The 12163-nt window shown below is 34.5% G+C and overlaps 1 protein-coding gene across 1 annotated transcript in view; it reads right to left on the bottom strand.

Annotated features, from left to right (window-relative positions):
* si:dkey-82f1.1 (DENN domain-containing protein 2A) overlaps positions 1-3166 on the bottom strand; it is a 46057-nt gene extending 42891 nt beyond the window's left edge. Inside the window, exon 1 of the mRNA XM_051099369.1 lies at positions 2903-3166. The gene's annotated coding sequence lies outside the window, so the exon portion shown is untranslated. The remainder of the gene's footprint in view (positions 1-2902) is intronic.
* Between the last annotated feature and the right edge of the window lie 8997 nt (positions 3167-12163).

The following is a 12163-nucleotide window of genomic DNA, read 5'->3' as shown; positions in this document are numbered from 1 at the left end:
CTTAGCAATTGTATAGCAACACACTAATGTCCACTTGAGGATGGAAGCTTTTTACTTAGGCCTTTAAACAACCACTTAGCAACCAGAACACCCTAGCAACCACCTAGATCACCCTAGTAACCATTAAAAACACCTTAGCAACTGTTTAGAAAGCTAAAAACCACTTGAGGATGGAAGCTTTTTACTTAGGCCATTAAAAAAAAATTGTAACAGTAACACCCTAGTAACCACCCAAATCACCATAGCAACCACCCAGAACAGCCTAGCATCCACCTAGCAACGCCCTAGCAACCATTCAGAACACCTTAGCAACTGTATAGCAACACATTCAAATCCACTTCAACCTGGATGCTTTTTACTTATGTCATTAAAGAACCACTTAGCAACCAGAACACCCTAGCAACCACCTAGATCACACTAGTAACCATCCAGAACACCCTGCAATCCAACTAACAATGCCCTAGCAACCATTCAGAACACCTTAGCAACTGTTTAACAACCAGCTAAAAACACTTGAGGATGGACGCTTTTTACTTAGGCCTTTAAACAACCGCTTAGCAACCAGAACACCCTAGCACCCACTCAGATCACCATAGCAACACCCTATCAACCACCCAGAACAACCTAGCATCCACCTAGCAATGCTCTAACAAACATTCAGAACACCAAAGCAAAAGCTGAGCAACCACTGAGCGTCGTCCTATCAACCCCATAGCAACAGCCTAGCAACCACCCAGAACACCCTAGCAACATGCTTCAAACAACTCAGAACAATACAGAAGTATTTTGTACAGGTAAACACCACTAAAAAAATGAGTTCTGCATTCAGTTCCAAAAGTTTCCAATAAACAAAGCGGATGGAAGAATGTCCTCCTGTTGGCTCACTCAATTGCAGTCTTTCTTCCCTGAACTCATCCTTTGACCTTGTGACTATTTATTAGAGTCATTTAGAGTGAGCCATTAGTCACAGACCAGAGCCAAACAACTCACCCTATCAAACAGGCCTGCATTCAAAGGCTCCTACCCAAAATCCTTTGCTACACGCACACTCGGCTCTGGCAATTACTCAGAACTGATAGCCAAGTTCTGAGTAGCAGCAAAGTTTCTGAGACTGGGCTTCATTCATGAAATATGAGGAAGAAATCTCTGTTAATAATTTGTAAATCCATTTTTAATGTCAAACTGCATGTAGTTTTAGCCATAGAGAGAGTAGTACATTTAATCACAACCAAAATCTGCCTAAAACCATATTAAAAAAAGTAAGATGATTCTTTCTAGGCCTCAATATGTCTTTGTACGTTTGCAGTCTGACAACCTAACTGGAACTGAAGCTTGCTTCTGATGTGTCATATTGGAAAGACTATGGGATTATGGGTATTTCTTATCCCTTGTTGCGAAAACAAAAACATTTTAGTCCTAAACAGCAGTTACAAATAAAAGCATGAGAGTGAGTCACTACATGAGCCAACAAAAATGGGAATATCCCACTCACAATATGTTCTCTGCTGAAAAATACCAAATATAGACATGAAATGACTTAAAATTGATCCAGAGGTCCGACACTCTCAGTTCTTTTGGCGTTGACATAGTTTATGAATTATGAAGTCATGCCTTGAGACGACACCAAAACTCTCACTCTGGCTGTTATTAAAACGTCAAACACATTTGGGTTTTTCTTATACAGCTCAGCTAAAATGATTGTTTATACGTCTCTCTACTTTCAGCTGTCCAGAGAAGCAGAGCTATTGTTCTCTAGGCTCAAATCACTTGCAGCACTTATTTAATTACGCTCTATCTATGCGCTCTCTTGCTTCTTAGTCAGGAGTGCAGCAATTAACACACATTTCTCACTACTAGTTTAACTTTCAGTCTTTGAACAGCAAACCAGCACAAACTACAATCACTTCACAAACCAGCTTATTTAGCTTGTTACTACTTTGCACTTAAAACTTCAAAACAATGCGAACAATGCACACTAAACACACACATACATGTTTACTTAGCCTTTTAAACAATAATTCAATAAACTTATATTATACATATATATTTAATATTATATATATATATAATTACTATATATATATATATAGTATTTATATATAGTATTTATAGTATAATTTATTTTTTGAATCACATACAAATACTTATTACTTAAAATATATATAATTTTGTAAATATATATATATATATATATATATAGTTTTAATTTTAGAATATAAAAATAGCTTTAGTGTATTTGCTTTATTAATCTTTTTTTATTTTTAGAATTAAAAAAAAAAAAAAAAAAAAAAACAAAAAAAAAAAAATGAACTTACTCCATTTTTAAACCATTTTACCATAGAATGAGGTATTATCAAATATTATTTTGGTTGTCACACAATAACTACAGACTTCCCCTAAAAACTTTTTAATTTGCTTTAATTTTAGAATATTTAAATATATATTTAAATATATATATATACATATACATATATATGTAATTTATTAAACAATATATTATATCTATTATATATTATTGTGTTTGTTTTTATTAATCTGTTTTATTTTTAGAATAAACATTTACTGTTTTTGAATCATTTTTAGCATTGAAGGAGGTTTTGTCAAACATCAAACATAATGTTGGATTTTAATGTTGGTCTTTGTCATGCAATAACTACAGACTATGCCTATAAAGGTTTTTTTTGTGTGTTTTAATTTGATATTTAAAAAAAATTGTATTTTTGTATTTTTAATTAATTTATTTTATTGACCTTTTTATGTTTAGAATAAAAAAAAAAAAACAATTTGTAAACATCATTTTAACCACTGAGGAAGGTTTTGACAAATGTAATTTTGGTTTTGTCAGATGCAATTTTGTTCCCAAAGTACAGCTAAGCAAACCTACACACACACACAAACATACCTTGCTCTGTTGCTTGCGCCCTGCAGTCGTGCAGTGGTCTCTCATTTTGTGAAATCTGACCCCAGGGAAGACGGCATCCACTCTCATGATCTGAGCAGCTATTCCCTTCTTCTCCCCTCTTTCCTCTTTTTTCCTTCTTTAGCACGCTCTTTGGCTGATTAAATCCTCTTTTTTCCCAGCCCTGTGTATCCTGCAAACGGCCTGCGAGCAGCAGAAAAGCAGCAGTCGCTCTGATAGCAAACTCCAGCTGCAGGCAACTTTATCTCTCTCCAGTGTTTCTGCCTTCCTCCACTCTCATTCTCCTTTCCCACCCCTCCCTCCTGAAGCCAGGACCCCCCCCCCCCCCCCTCCCTCTCCTCTTTCCCATCGGAGTCTTTCTCCTCCTCCAAACCCCCTACTGCTGAACTAATCTGCAGCTGGACGAGCGATTGGACGCCTGGTCGCCGTGGAGACGGAGTGTCCTGCTTTAAAAGTTGACTGGAGCCAAACGGAGTGCAGAAAAATTCCATCCATCTGCATGAACGACGGAATCAAAAAGTATTTGGATACTTCAAATGCTCTTAAAAATCGACCTGCAAGGAAAAAAAAATCACAAATAAGATTGCTCAAATGTTTCTCCTATATGGAAATTAGATAAAACGGAAACGTTTGCTTAAGTCTTTCCTATTTAGAGCCCAGTAATCTCTTGTTTTTCTTAAACTATCAGGTCTGTAATCAAAAGTCAGAGATCTCACTATGAACTCTCATCAAATTGACTAAATTATTCAGTTTTATAGTTCTATACTCTTGCTGTATGACAGTTAGCCACTAATTATTATTTTATTTCTCCTGAATTTTAGGAGAAATGTCTAAGACAAGGTTTGAGCACGGATGCATTAAACTGATTAAAAGTGACAGTAAAGACATTTATAATGTTACAAATATTACTATTTTAAATAAACACTGTTCTTTGAACTTTCTATTCATTAAATGATCCCGAAAAATAAGATGTGTCACAGTTTATGAAGCATGAACTGTTTTCAACATTGATAATAACCAGAAATGTTTCTTTAGCAGCAAACCAGAATATCAAAATGATTTCTGAAGGATCATGTGATACTAAAGACTGGAGTAATGATGCTAAAAAAAAAAAATCAGCTTTGATCACAAAAATAAATTATATTTTTAAACATACTCAAATGGAAAACAGTCATTTTAAACAGTAGTACTATTTCTAAGTATTACTGTTTTTACTGTATTTTTAATCAAATAAATGCTGCTTTGGTGAGCATAAAAGACAAAAACAAACAAAATTGCTATAATAATAAAAAATAATATTTAAATAATAGAAATAATATTTTTTCATATTAAAAATATTCAAACATTTACTCAGCCTGGTTTACCATTTTTCTTTAATCTGTTTTTTCATATTTTTATTTATTAATTTTTAATTAAATGAATAATGAATACAGACTAACAGTTCTTACATATTTTGTGTTTATCTTTTCTGATTTATTACATAATAAATATGACAACTTATTAATCAATAAATCAACAAATCAACAGCATATTAGAGTGATTTCTGAAGGGTCACGTGAAACTGAAGACTGGGGTAATGATGCTGAAAATTCAGCTTTGAACACAGGAATAAATTACATTTTAAAATCTATTCAAATAGAAAACAGTTATTTTAAATGGTAATAATATTTCAAAATATTACTGTTTTACTGTACTTTTAATCAAATAAATGCTGCTTTGGTGAACATAAAAGAAAACAATCTAAATATCTAAATACAAAATATAGTACGACAACAAACAAAATTGCAATAAAATAATATTTTCATATAAAAAAAAATTCAGACACTTAATCTGTTTTACTATTTTTTCGGTATTTTTTTATTATTTATTATTTATATTATATTATTATTATTATTATTTTTTACATATCTTGTGTTTATCATTTCTGAAATGATGATTTATTGCATATTAAATATGACAACTTATTGATCAATAAATCTATAAATCGGTCACTCAATGAGGGTTCATTCCCAGGTTAAAAAAAAAAAAAAAAGGGCACTTCCACAATGTACTTAAAGTGTTCTTTTTTTTTTAACGCACTAATTTTGTACTTAATATCGTATACTTCTGGAGATAAACCTAAGAACATCTAAGTGTATTTTGAGACAGTGAATATGAACTAAAATTTGCTTTTAACATACTATCTCTGTGTTTGACAAATGTATTTAAATACCACTTGTAGTACACTTGAGTGATGGTTGAGAGTGTACTACAAGTGGTATTTACATACATTTGTCAAACACAGAGAAAGTATGTTAAAAGCAAATTTTAGTTCACATTCATGGTGTCCCAAAATAGCACAGTCGAGTACACTTAGATGATCTTAACTTTATCTCAAGAAGTACTAAAGAAACTTTTAGTATATTAAGTACAAAATTACAAAATTACTTTAAGTACATTTCCACTTCCACAATATTTCACAAGATACTGTTTAAAATTTTTTTTAGACTTAATGAGCATTCAATAACAACCATTACCAACCCACAAAAATACTGTATGTTCAAACGGTTTCATTTTATCAAGTTAGTTTTGTAAGAGCTTATTAAGATCAGATCATTTTGCTTTACATTGGCATGCATAACCCTGTTTCGACGTCACATGTTTACAATAGGGTTTCAAGTTGAGCCCCCTAGAGCGATGTGTTTTTCCTGCCCGCAGTGGGATGAGGGTCTCTGGGAGAGGGAGTGTCTAAGGATCCCATGTGAAGGACAGTCTTGGCTCGACTTCAAGAGAGGAGGAGGAGGAGATAGGCTCGAGGGATCGAGTTACGCATGGATTTAACTGGAGAGTTTGCGGACTTAATGGAATCAGTGTCTTTTGTTGCTGTTGTAAAGCTTTTGTGCTAGATTAACTCTGGCTGCAAAGTTGATTTTAAAGCAAAGAATGTGAATATGTCAAGTCATTTTGAAAACCCAGTTAGTTCAAAAAGCAATAAACGAAGGTTTTCAAAGTTTTGCAACATATGAATGAGAAATGCACAAAAAAAACAACATGCATGTATAATTAAATATGAAGTTTCTAAATACATAAACATCATCACACAGCATTTCAATGCACAACAGAGAATGAAAGACACTGATTATCAGGTCTGTCTTCATACCTGCTCCTTTATGCGTTTCTTTTATGTATGAGAGAGGACTAGGAGGAGCAGTTGAGGAGCACATATTGGCACATAATTCAGAACACAGACATCACAGCGACACCTACAGGACAGTGAAGAGAAACACAACAAAAATGAGTGTTTGGATCAAGTGATAACAAATGAGTAGAATACAGAATAAATTACATACATGAGCAAGTAAATCAAGGGCGTAGGTTTGATTTTGGCATTGGTGATCAAAATTATTGCTAGAGACTATTTAGTAGTCGCTGAATATTGATAGGGACATGCTAAAGCGTCTAAATGTTACACCCTTAAAAAATCATAAAAAGGGATGTCCAACTTTGGAAACTAGATTTTTTTTTAAATGTTAATTCAGTCTTATTTCGTAAGTGTGTGTATTTTCATATTTTTATTTTAATAATTTTAATTAAATGAATAATGAATACAGACTACATACAGTTCTTACATATTTTGTGTTAATTATTTCTGAACGGATTTATTACATAATAGATATGACTTAATCAATAAATCAACAACATCATATTAGAGTGTTTTCTGAAGGGTCATGTGAAACTGAAGACTGGAGTAATGATGCTGAAAATTCAGCTTTGAACACAGGAATAAATTACATTTTTAAAATCTATTCAAATAGAAAACAGTTATTTTAAATCAAATCAAAATCAAATCACCTTTATTTATATACCGCCTTTAACAATACAGAATTGACAAGGTGGCTGTACAGTATTAAATAGGAAATAGTACATCAACAATGCAAAGGGCAACAGTAAACACTCAATTTTCAGGTAAAGGTAGTTAATCAAATACAACAAAATAAAATACAATATTGTGTGACGATAAAGTGAAGATAAAGTGTCCCCAACTAAGCAAGCCAGAGGCGACAGCGGCAAGGAACCAAAACTCCATCGGTGACAAATGGAGAAAAAAAACCTTGGGAGAAACCAGGCTCAGTCGGGGGGGCCAGTTCTCCTCTGGCCAGACACAGAGGACTCACCAGGTCCCGTGGTCTTGTGCCGACAGCCGTCTAGGTGACGAGGTCTTCACTGGGGATCCGTCTCTGGGGCTCATCTAGTCGATGTGGTCTCCGCTGACATTCAGTGCTGTAGAGGTCGTCTCTAGGTGCTGATCCACCGTCTGGGCTGGGTACGGACTGGATCCGGAAGACTGCAATGACCATCTGATCTGGATACGGACTGAATCTGGTGGTTAAGGTGACCTCGGAATAAGAAAGAAACAGACTAATATTAGCGTAGATGCCATTCTTCTGACGATGCACTGAGTACATCGGGTGTTATGGGAAGTGTTCCCGGTTCCGGTTGACCTAATTAGTGCAGCCTAACAATCCTTTAACAGTTTTGAATTATAGAAATGTGTTAATGTGTTATGTGTAAGCAAGGTTAAAGAGATGGGTCATTAATCTAGATTTAAACTGACAGAGTGTGTCTGCGTCCCGAACAGTGTTGGGTAGACTGTTCCAAAGTTTGGGTGCTAAATAAGAAAATGATCTGCCCCCGCGGTTGATTTGGATATTCTAGGTATTATCAAATTGCCAGAGTTTTGAGAACGCAGCGGACGTGAAAGACTATAATGCGATAAGAGCTCCCTCAGGTACTGAGGAGCTAAACCATTCAGGGCTTTATAAGTAATTAGCAAGATTTTTAAAATCTATATGATGTTTAATAGGGAGCCAGTGCAGTGTTGACAGAACCGGGCTAATATGATCATACTTTCTGGTTCTAGTAAGAACTCTAGCTGCTGCATTTTGGACCAGCTGGAGTTTGTTTATTAAGCGAGCAGAACAACCACCCAATAAAGCATTACAATAATCTAATCTTGAGGTCATAAACGCATAAATTAATGTTTCAGCATTTGACATTGATAGCATAGGTCGTAATTTAGATATATATTTTGAGATGGAAAAATGCAGTTTTGCAAATACTAGAGATGTGGTTTTCAAAGGAAAGATTGCCATCAAATAGCACACCTAGGTTCCTAACTCATGACGAAGAATTGACAGAGCAGCCATCAAGTATTAGACAGTGTTTTAGGTTATTACACGCTGAGGTTTAAGGTCCAATAATTAACACCTCTGTTTTCTCAGAATTTAGCAGTAAGAAATTACTTGTCATCCAATTTTTTAACTCAACTACACAATCAGTTAGTTTATCAAATTGGTATGTTTCGCCGGGCCGCGAAGAAATATAGAGCTGAGTATCATCAGCATAACAGTGAAAGCTAACACCATATTTCCTGATGATATCACCCAAGGGTAACATGTAAAGCGTAAAAAGTAATGGCCCTAGCACTGAGCCTTGTGGTACTCCATACTGATACTACGATACTACTACGATTTGAACCATGCCAATGCACTACCACTAATGCCAACATAATTTTCAAGTCTGTTCAAGAGAATGTTGTGGTCAACCGTATCGAACGCAGCACTAAGATCCAGTAGCACTAACAGAGAGATACAACCACGATCGGATGATAAGAGCAGATCATTTGTAACTCTAATAAGAGCAGTCTCAGTACTATGGTACGGTCTAAAACCTGACTGGAAATCCTCACAGATATTATTTTTCTGTAGGAAGGAAGATAATTGTGAGGATACAACCTTTTCTAATATCTTTGACAGAAATGTGAGATTTGAGATAGGTCTGTAATTAATTAATCCGTTGGGGTCAAGTTGTGGTTTTTTAATGAGAGGCTTAATAGCAGCCAGTTTGAAGGTTTTGGGGACATATCCTAATGACAGTGATAAATTAATAATATTTAGCAGAGGACCTATGAGATCTGGAAGCAAGTCTTTTAGGAGCCTAGATGGAATAGGGTCTAGCATACAAGTTGTTGGTTTAGATGCTTTAACAAGTTTATACAATTCATCCTGACCTATAGTAGAGAATGAGTGGAATTGTTCCCCAGGAGATCTATAGGACACTATCTGATGCAATACTGTAATTGACGGCTGCATGGTGACAATTTTGTCTCTAATAGTATTGATCTTGGAAGTAAAGTAGTTCATAAAGTCATTACAGCTATGCTGATGGGCATAGTCAGTGCCTGTTGGTTCTTTATTTTTTGTTAACTTAGCCACTGTATTGAATAAATACCTAGGGTTATGTTTGTGTTCTTCTAAACGAATCGAAAAGTAATCAGATCTTGCCGATTTTAATGCTTTTCTATACGATAGGGTATATTCACGCCAAGCAGTACGAAAAACCTCTAATTTTTTTTTATTCCAGCTGCGCTCCATTTTCCGGGCTGCTCTCTTTAGGGCACGAGTGTGCTTATTATACCACAGGGTCAGACTGTTTTCTTTAATCTTTCTTAAGCGCAGAGGAGCGACTGTATCTAGAGTCCTGGAAAAGAGAGAGTCTATAGTTTCTGTTACATCATCAAGTTTTTCTGAGCTATTGGACATGCTGAGGAATTCAGATAAGTCAGGAAGATTACTCAGAAAGCAATCTTTTGTAGTAAAAGTGATGGTTCTACCATACTTGTAATAAGGAGTTGAATTTACAGTTTTATTTATTGGAGTATACACGACACTAGATAATGATCAGAGATATCATCACTTTGCTGCAGAATCTCAACGGCATTAACATCAATTCCATGTGACAGTATTAAGTCTAGAGTATGATTTCGACAATGAGTGGGACCTGACACGTGTTGTCTAACTCCAACAGAATTTAAAATGTCTGTAAATGCTGCTCCCAGTGCATCGATTTCATTATCGACATGGATGTTAATGTCACCTACTATTAAGACCTTATCTGTAGCTAACACCAGCTCAGATATAAAGTCAGCGAATTCTTTAAGAAAATCTGTACGGTGCCCTGGTGGCCTGTATACAGTAGCAAGTACAAACGTCATGGGGGATTTATCATTAACACTTGTTTCTCTGGATAATGTTACATGAAGCACCATTACTTCAAACGAGTTATACTTGAAGGCCGCTCTCTGAGAAACACTGAAAATATTGCTATAAATTGTAGAAACACCTCCCCCTTTACCTTTTAGACTTGGCTCATGTTTATAACAGTAATCATGAGGGGTAGACTCCTTTAAGATAATGTAATCATCTGGTTTTAGTCAGGTTTCTGTCAAACATAGCACATCTAGGTTATGATCAATGATCATATCATTTACAAAAAGCGTTTTTGTAGAGAGGAACCTGATATTCAAAAGGCCAAGTTTTATCATTTGTTTCTCTGTATTATGTACATTTTTTATTTGTTGAACGTTGATTAGATTGTTACTCTTAAATTGGTTTGGACGTCTTTTGTATTGTCTAGCTCGGGGAACAGACACAGTCTCTATAGCATGATATCTAGGTGAAAGGGTCTCTATGTGCTGAGAATTATTACATAATGGGCCCCAGTTAGTGCAAACTCTAAGACTATACGTACAAAGTTCTCTAAGTTACACAAATGTGCCAGCAGGTGGCAGTATGGAACTGCCAGTAACAGATCGGGTGTGGTCTATAGCTACCTTAATATAAAATGTATTTGACGCGATCTCCTGGAGATCGCTAGCAAGTATAATGGAACCTTACCAAAAATATGAAACTGATTTTTTTGACACCAAAGCCCTGACACGCTTTTCAAGTTATTTTATATATATATATATATATAAAATGTTTTAATTTGACACAAACTGCCTGCGATTGCTGACTGGTATCTGAAGTTAATGTTTATTGATATATAATGTATTTGACGCGAACTCCTGGAGATCGCTGGCAAGTATAATTCAACCTTACCAAAAATATGAAATGTATTTTTTTGACACCAAAGCCATCACACACTTTTTAAATTATTTTATATAAAAAGAAAATGTTTTAATTTGACACAAACTGCCTACGATTGCTGACTGGTATCTGAAGTTAATGTTTATTAATATATAATGTATTTGACGCGAACTCCTGGAGATCGCTGGCAAGTATAATTCAACCTTACCAAAAATATGAAATGTATTTTTTTGACACCAAAGCCATGACACACTTTTCAAGTTATTTTATATATAAAAAAAAATGTTTTAATTTGACACAAACTGCCTGCGATTGCTGACTGGTATCTGAAGTTAATGTTTATTAATATATAATGTATTTGACGCGAACTCCTGGAGATCGCTGGCAAGTATAATTCAACCTTACCAAAAATATGAAATTTATTTTTTTGACACCAAAGCCATGACACATTTTTCAAGTTATTTTATATAAAAAGGAAATGTTTTAATTTGACACAAACTGCCTGCGATTGCTGACTGGTATCTGAAGTTAATGTTTATTAATATATAATGTATTTGACGCGAACTCCTGGAGATCGCTGGCAAGTATAATGCAACCTTACCAAAAATATGAAATTTATTTTTTTGACACCAAAGCCATGACATACTTTTCAAGTTATTTTATATAAAAAGAAAATGTTTTAATTTGACACAAACTGCCTGCGATTGCTGACTGGTATCTGAAGTTAATGTTTATTGAATATATAATGTATTTGACGCGAACTCCTGGAGATCGCTGGCAAGTATAATTCAACCTTACCAAAAATATGAAATGTATTTTTTTGACACCAAAGCCATCACATACTTTTTAAATTATTTTATATAAAAAGAAAATGTTTTAATTTGACACAAACTGCCTACGATTGCTGACTGGTATCTGAAGTTAATGTTTATTAATATATAATGTATTTGACGCGAACGCCTGGAGATCGCTGGCAAGTATAATGCAACCTTACCAAAAATATGAAATGTATTTTTTTGACACCAAAGCTCTGACACACTTTTCAAGTTATTTTATATAAAAAGAAAATGTTTTAATTTGACACAAACTACCTGCGATTGCTGACTGGTATCTGAAGTTAATGTTTATTAATATAAAATGTATTTGACGCGATCTCCTGGAGATCGCTGGCAAGTATAATGCAACCTTACCAAAAATATGAAATTTATTTTTTTGACACCAAAGCCATGACACATTTTTCAAGTTATTTTATATAAAAAGGAAATGTTTTAATTTGACACAAACTGCCTGCGATTGCTGACTGGTATCTGAAGTTTATGTTTAGTGATATATAATG

This window comes from Labeo rohita, chromosome 25 (genome assembly GCF_022985175.1).
Source record: "Labeo rohita strain BAU-BD-2019 chromosome 25, IGBB_LRoh.1.0, whole genome shotgun sequence".
NCBI lineage: Eukaryota > Metazoa > Chordata > Actinopteri > Cypriniformes > Cyprinidae > Labeo > Labeo rohita.
The sequence above is the reverse complement of the archived record's forward strand: the minus strand, read 5'-3'. Positions and strand labels throughout refer to the sequence as shown.